The sequence below is a fragment of the Rattus norvegicus genome, chromosome 10, assembly GCF_021556685.1.
Source record: "Rattus norvegicus strain SHRSP/BbbUtx chromosome 10, alternate assembly SHRSP_T2T, whole genome shotgun sequence".
In the NCBI taxonomy this organism is placed as follows: Eukaryota; Metazoa; Chordata; class Mammalia; order Rodentia; family Muridae; genus Rattus; species Rattus norvegicus.
The window spans coordinates 74,616,444-74,624,199 of NC_141543.1; the positions used below are offsets into that span (position 1 = coordinate 74,616,444).

Consider the following 7,756-nt stretch of genomic DNA (forward strand, 5'->3'; position numbering starts at 1 on the left):
GCACTGAAGAAGCTAAGGCAGGAGAATAGCAGGTTTGACTGTAGCCTGGGCTCTGCCTCAAAAGAAAAAAACAAGTTAGTGTAATACTTCATCTCTGTAACCCCAGTGCTTCAAGAGCTGAAGCAGGTAAGTTGCTATTCCAAGGCACCCTGGGCTACAGAGTCAGACTTTATCAATAATAATAATAATAATAATAATAATAATAATAATAATAATAGTAATAGTAATAATAAAATAACAACAACAAGTTCCCATTTAAAAGGGGACATTTTAGAAACACTTTTAGACAGAGTTGGGGTTTCATTCATTCAGCAAATATTTAATCAGCATTTATCATATTCTGTCCAGACTGTGCCAGGCACTGAGGCTGTTGGGAAGAAAGAGTCCTGCCCTCTATGAGCTACATTTAGTGGGACAAATGGGTAGGTAAATCCTTATCCCACAGGCTGAAGGCTGCAGTAGACAGAAGCACAATGCTCCACAAACATCGAAAGGACACCCTGAAATCAAGCTTACAAAATACTGTATAAACTCCAGCAAAATCGACAGTCCCAATCAGAATCTTGTCCCTGTGCTCAGGGTGTCTTCATTCAGGAATGAGCAAGTCCATTCTAAACTTTGCCCCCTTCACCTCCTCCAGAGCCATCTTTCTCCTGGCTTCCAGAGACCCAGGCTGTTCCCCAGATCCTGTGCACTCCAGCTTCAGCCCTGTGAACCTGGAGTTAATGATTAAACCCAGCGTCGGTGAGGTGGCTGGAGGCCGAGGCTTCCTTGGGGTGAGCCAGGTAGCTCAGTCTTGAAAACTGCCCGGGGTTCCTGGCTCGGCTCCAGCCCGGCACAGGCCAGAGACAGATCCAGTACCCACACCCACAGGCAGTCCCTTCTCAAAGTCGTCTGAAACCTCAACACCATGCCGTCTCTAGCCCTTCTGGAGCAAACCTAAGGCACTGGGGGCCCTCTGAGGTGTGTGTGTGTGTGAATGAGTCTTTAGGACAGATTCCGGTTCTGCTAGCAATTAGCCGGGTGACCTCAGGGGCAATCTCCTTACCTTTCTGGAGCTTCAAACTCCTCATCCGTAACGAAAGAAGACTATGAGCAGACTGGGCCCCGTTCCATGCCTTTGCCACGAGCTGAGCTGTCACGCTGGCCTGGTACGTGCTATTTCTTCTGACTTTTCCCTCATCCTTCAGGATGAAGCAAAGGGGTCACCGTCTTCAGAAAGCCATCCCTGGCCATCCCTATGCCCCTCCCCTTAGCGTACGGGCAACGCTTGTTCTTTCATGATCACTTCTAGGTGTCCCTTGCTAGAACGAAGAAATTGTGTATCTGTTCTATCCCAACGTAACGTCTGGCATCAAGTGTGAGCTCAGAAATGTCAGGTTTTATCTGATTAGCATTGTCTCCATTAGTGGAATCCATTTTAATATTTTTTTAAAAAGGAATTTATTTATAATTTAATTATATTTATATTTATTTAACGTGTACACATGTTTTGCTTTGCCTACCTGTATATCTGAACACCATATTCATGCCTGGTCACCAAGTTTGCCAGAAGAGGGTGGGACTAGAGTTAAAGATCTTTGTGTGCCAACGTATGGGTGCTGGGAATCAAACTTGAGTCCTCTGGAAGAGCATCCATTGCTCTTAAGCACTGAGCCATCCTTCCAGCCTCTATTTATTTTATCTTTCTTTCTTTGGTCCACGTCTCCCTTTCCACTTTAACAATGCAATCTTATTTACTTTATTTCCTTTTAGTTTGAAACACTCCTTTCTATTTCTTGCCCCTCCACCCCACCTAAGGTGAAATATTAATGTAATGTTAGTACCTCCAACTTCTTCCCCCCAAACATAAAAACTTTAGTCCTTCCCAAGTTTGTACAGAGTTTTAGTTCTTTGGCGTCATCTTATTTTTTTTAATAACAAAATTATTGTATGAAATAATTTATAGTCAATGTTATAAATGTATGATTATATGTGTATTTTTTTTTTGGTTCTTTTTTTCGGAGCTGGGGACCAAACCCAGGGCCTTGCGCTTCCTAGGCAATCGCTCTACCACTGAGCTAAATCCCCAACCCCTATATGTGTATTTTTATTATTGCTTCTTACAATGCCACTCCACACGGGGACAGTTGTCTTCAGAGCACATCCTTTAGTGATCCTCTCATTGGGGGAGTATGACAGATAAGCTCTTCTCTATGTGAAAAATTTCTTTATATTGTTCTCAGTCTTGACTGTACCTTAGCTAGACATGAGTTTATACATTAATGGCTATTCTTCTTGTGCATTTTAAAGAACACTCCCACTGGCATCTTAGTAGCTGATAAGAACTCTGCTGGCAGTCTGACACTGCTGTGTAAGAAATGTGTTTAGAGGCTGACTGTGGTGGAGCACATCTTTTATCCCAGCACTCAGGAAATAGGCAAGTGGCTGTCTGAGATTTCAAGGCCAGAGCGAACTACAGAGAGAGAGTTTGAGGTCAACCAAGGCTACACATTGAGACCCTATCTCAAATGTATAAATGTGTGCATTTGCGTACACACACACACACACACACACACACACACACACACACATTTTCTATATAGCCCCAGGCTGGTCTTGAACTCAAGTCAATCCTTGTGTTTCCACCTTCTTAAGCACACACCACCAGTTTTTAGAGGTTTTGTTTTGTCTCTGTTATTTCTACCGCTTCCTTGTGCTGTATGCAACTGTAAGGTTTTTTGTTTGTTTTTGGTTTTGTTTTTGTTTGTTTTTTATATTCCTGTGTGAGACTCAGTACATTCTTTTACCTGAATTTCCTCACATCATATTTCATCTTTTTGGAAACCAGGGTTTGTCATCTGTCCATTTTCTCTATGTGATCTCTTGAAATATCTAACAGAAGAGTGCAGGACCTTCTCGTTCTGTCTTTCCAGCTCCTAACCTTTTCATGACTCACTCCTCCTTAGCCACCCATGCTTTATGAGATGACATCCCTCCAGTTCATATGGGCAGTAGTGTTTATAGTTTTTTTTTTTTAGAATAAAAGTAACTGTGAGTATGAGTGTGTGACTGTGTGTGTGTGAGAGAGAGAGAGAGAGACAGAGAGACAGAGAGACAGAGACAGAGAGAGCGCAAGTGCCCAAGGAAGCCAGAAGTGGGCAGCAGATGGGGTCAGAAGCAATTGGAAGCCACTGGGATATGGATAGAACTCAGGTCCTCTGCAAGATCAGTACATAGTCTTAACCACCGAGCCCACAACTCTAGGCCCAGTTTTGTGTGTGTGTGTGTGTGTGTGTGTGTGTGTGTGTGTGTGTGTGTGTGTATCTCACCAAGTTGCCTGGGCCAGTCTCGAACTCATTCTGTAGCTCAGTTAGACCTTGAACTTTTAAATCTCTGTGCCTCAACCTCCTTAGTAGTAGGGATTACAGACCTTCACCACCAGACCCACTTTATAAAAAAATGTTTGCTTTGCTTTTTTTCCTTTTCTTTCTTTTTTTTTCTTTTGAGATAGGATCTTGTAGCCTAGATTAGCGCATGTTCTGTAACAGTTTCCTTTGAGATTGAAACAATCTATCCTTCGGGGAAGCTCCTTAAACAGGAAGGTAAATAACTCAAAATAGCTCCAGGAAGTCCCTGAAACTAACCAGATTCACTAGGCCCCTCCCTATCCAAGTAAGCAATAAATAAAAATTGAACATCCCTTTAAGGCTTGGGGAAAAGAGCCACCAACAAGATTCTCAGACAACCAGAACTGCAGCAAAAGCAAAGAAGACTCAGAGGAGCCAAGCTGAAGTCTCTGAGACCAGACCAACTGCCTAGGAGAAACAGAAGCCGCCTAGCTGCCTGCAAGAGGTGTAGACCAGAGTCTCTTGGAAAGGATACTCTCCAATCTGTTGATCTGCCACAGGCTGTGCAGTGTGCTCCAGGTTCCCAGCTTCTGTGAGCTGTCGTCATCCATGCTGGTGGGCGGGGGTGGGGCTGCAGCTGTCATTGAGTCATTTCTGCCCCTGTAGGTAACCCCTCACCCATATTCCTATAAGTAACCCCAATAAAACTCATAGTTTACAAAATTGGACTTTGGTGGTATCCATACTTGAGTCTGTCATGGGATCCCTATCTGGGGTGATAGATGGGTATGTGCTGCATCTCCCTAGAAAAAAGTTTTGTCACTCAACAGCCTGGTATTGAAACTCCTGCCTTAATCTCCTCAGCACTGGGATTATAGGCCTGTCCGCCGTATCCAACAACAACATCTCACCAACTCTTTCTTCATTTGTAACTATCGTCTTGCTGCTCTATTAAGTTTGGAGTTCGGTAACTGTATTTTCTCTTTTGAATGTTCACCTTTTTCCTGTTCTTTTTTACTATTCCATTCTCGGCTCACTTTAAATATTTCGAATCCATGCATTTCATAATCTCAGAATATCCTGCTGTTCTATCAATAGTGAGCTTCTGCCAACTCTTAGCAATGACCCATCAGAGTGCTTGCTCCTGAGAGACAGACAGACAAAAAGACAGAGAGCCTGGGGCTGGGGGACATGCTCTACCCTTGATCTACCTTCCGGTTCAGCCCAGTTTGTAATTTGGGAGGCTCTTTTTCAGCGGACACTCACAGCACTGCTTCACCTCTTCTGGGCCCCGGTGAGTTCAGGCATCTGCATCCGTTGCTTTACTCCCCGGCCTGGCCGTTGTGATTCACACACCACACCTTCACGTTAGTTTGCCCAGGGTCTGTTTTTCTGCTTCAGTCACAGGCACCGAGGCTTCTTGCATGTTGTACACGCTGGAGAGCTTTTCCAGTCCTAACCTCAGCAACCTAAGCCCCTCCCTCACTTCTCTCTGTCCTCAGAGTCTGTCCTCTGTGTATCTACCAACCATCTAAAACAACTTCTAGGGCTGGAGAAATGACTCCTCTCTCCAGCCAGACCGGTGTCCTGGTCCTTCAGGACAACACACACACACACACACACACACACACACACACACACACACTCACACACACACCATGCTAAATTAAAACAATAATCTTACATTTTTAACTCCCACTACCTGTCACTGAATCTGAGACACACCTTTCTTCCTACTTAACGTATTTGGAAATAAAAAAAAAAAGTCTCCTGTTATTTTCCTTAATTCAGATTTTTGTAGCAGAAATTAGGGCCTATCGGTCTGTGTGTCTCGTTAACCTGCAGTCTCCAGACATCTGCTCCCATACATGTTTCCTTTAGGTCTGACAGTCTGTTTTTCCACGTGTCCAAAAACAAAGCTTCCCATCAGAGCTAGAAATCCAAGAGCTGCTGTCTTTCTGCATTGCTCTTCTAGTGAGAACACGGGAAGTCCACGTGAGGGGAAGTTAACGTAAAGTCCACAGACCATGCTTCTCCCCAGCCATATTTGGGGGGGGGAAATGGACATAGACTGTCCCTAGGAAACCTGAAGGACTTTTTAAAAGAAGTCTCCGCATGAAAGTTTTGTGCCCTGTGATTTCTCCCCAACAGTGCTAACAGTTCGACATCCCCCCACCCCCCACACACCCTGGTAGTCTTCATGGGCTTTAGGAATGCCCTAGGCCACCAGAGAGAGAGAGACTAAAATATAGTCCCCAGAGAACCCAAATCCGTTTTTAAGAGACTAAAGATGTGCTTTCTAAACTGAAGATGGAAGAGCCATTTGCTGGGCCAAAGGATTTTGTTCCCACTGTCCTGAAACTGCCAAAGAAGGACCCATGTTCCCTGGGTCCCAGGGTGTCCTTGGCTTGCCCATGAAAACCAGCCAGGCAAACACCCTGCCACCAGAGAACTACATTTCCATCCCAGTTTGGTCCCATTCTGTACACATTGACTGAATGTGTCAGATCTTGTCCCGTGCCACACCCAGGGATCACGGAGGTAATCAAGGACAGTAGCCACAGGTTAGATGTGACCAAACATGGTAGAACGTGAAAGCTTTCCTGGCCTTTCATTTTTCTTTTCACTTCCATTTACTCACCAGATAGGATCCATGACGTGAACCTATATGATGCCCTTCCGTCAATGATCAGTCCCACTACGACTTCTGTGGTCCTTAGCACAGACAGTCTGAGCAGTGGTTGGTGGCCTCAAGCACATGTTCCACATGAACCTCTTTTTTCTGAGCAGGATTTCAGGCTGAGCTGGCAGGGCTACTCCTCCCTTGAGTCCTGGCTCCTCACCCAGGCCACTTTCATCTTTTGCCTTGCATCATCATTTCTTGTATGTCTCCTTTATCTGTACCCCTGCATTGTTAAGTTCCTTGAAGGTAGGCTTCGTGCTGGTCCATCTTTTATAGATGCTCAGAAATTACTTGTGTATCATTTTGTGCAATCCAAACACCCCACATCACGTGAAAATACCCAAGGCCTAACACCATTCAGTGGCTTGCTTAGCCTTGTGTGTAGATAGCGGTAGCTAATGGATGACCTGTGTCTCTTGTTGACCCTGCCCTGACACAGTCATTAAATATCAGTTCCTTAATTCGGTACTTCTCACACGTTAATGAACCACCACCTCCCTAAAGAGCTTGGTGAAACACCAACCCTGCATGGGTCTACCTGGGGCCTGATGCTCTGCATATACAATTTAACCTGTTCCCAGATGATGTTGGGGCCAGGGATCATGCAAGCCACACTGTGCTAGATGCAGAAACACTGGGAGTTAAGAGTGATGGGTAGAAAAGGACAGCATAAAGGAAGATCCAGACCCTCAAAGCTCAAAATTCCCAGAGGCTTCAGGAAAAGACACAGGCCAGACATCGGGACAGAGATAATGGAGATTTCTTATCCACATATAATATCCTAAACACTCCCCAAAGGGATGAACAGGTCACCTTTTTTCCCTGGGTGAACCATCGATAAAGAACCTTCACCTATTCCCTTACAAGTCAGTGACTAATGTTAAGATTGAGCACCCCATGCTGAGTCCTCAAACTGAACGCACAGAGCCAGGTGGCCTTCCTCATCATGTGCCCTCCCCAGCCAGGGACTCCATCTCCACATGCTCTTACAAATGCTGCCATGGCATTCACAGCCTTAAGGACACTAGATCCTTTGAGCGCATGACAGGCCCTCCAAACTCCCTTGTTCATAAATAGCTGCCATTCTATAAAAGCCGTGAATTTTTGGGATGGGGAGGACTTCCAGGGATCTAGTTGGAAATCTGAGTCTTTATGAATTGTCATGCCTTAAAAGCTGCAGTGTTCCAGTGAAGACCCCCCCAACCTCTCAGTGTGCTACTCTGATGCCATGAACCTGTTTGTTACACACACACACACACACACACACACACACACACACACACACACACACATATATACATATATATATTATCTTAAAGAGGTTTTTTTTTTAATGTTTTGCAATAGTTTCATCTGTATTTGACTAGATTGCCCTAGGGACTTTTCTTTCACTAGCAATAAACGTAGTCTCCAGATTCTGTCTGGGGCTTGCAGTCACTTCCTGATTGGGTCCCCTGAGAGCTCAGAGCTGTGCAGCGCCTACACTGGCCCCTGATGGGGGTTGGGGCACACACCAGATCTACCCATGAGGTCCCCAAATAGCTCCTGAAGTTGGTCTAAGAAAGAGAACAGAAAGGAAAAGGAAGCTGTCTAGAGGCCTGTCCAGCCAAACTCCATTAGTTCATAGGGTCCAGCTCCAGGTCTGTGTATTTAATCCTTCCTTTCTGGAAGACCAATGGGGTAAAAAGTTAAGCTAAGTGGAGATCTAAACCATAGACCCCAAGTACAGAGTCAGAGGCAGATC

General features: G+C 45.0%; 1 long non-coding RNA gene across 1 annotated transcript; it reads left to right on the forward strand.

The window, feature by feature from the left end:
- Positions 1–773: 773 nt before the first annotated feature.
- LOC148003014 (uncharacterized) lies at positions 774–4,057 on the forward strand. The gene is made up of 2 exons (XR_015631269.1): positions 774–1,151; positions 3,690–4,057. It is a non-coding gene; the product is annotated as an uncharacterized LOC148003014 (long non-coding RNA).
- The last annotated feature ends 3,699 nt before the right edge of the window (positions 4,058–7,756 follow it).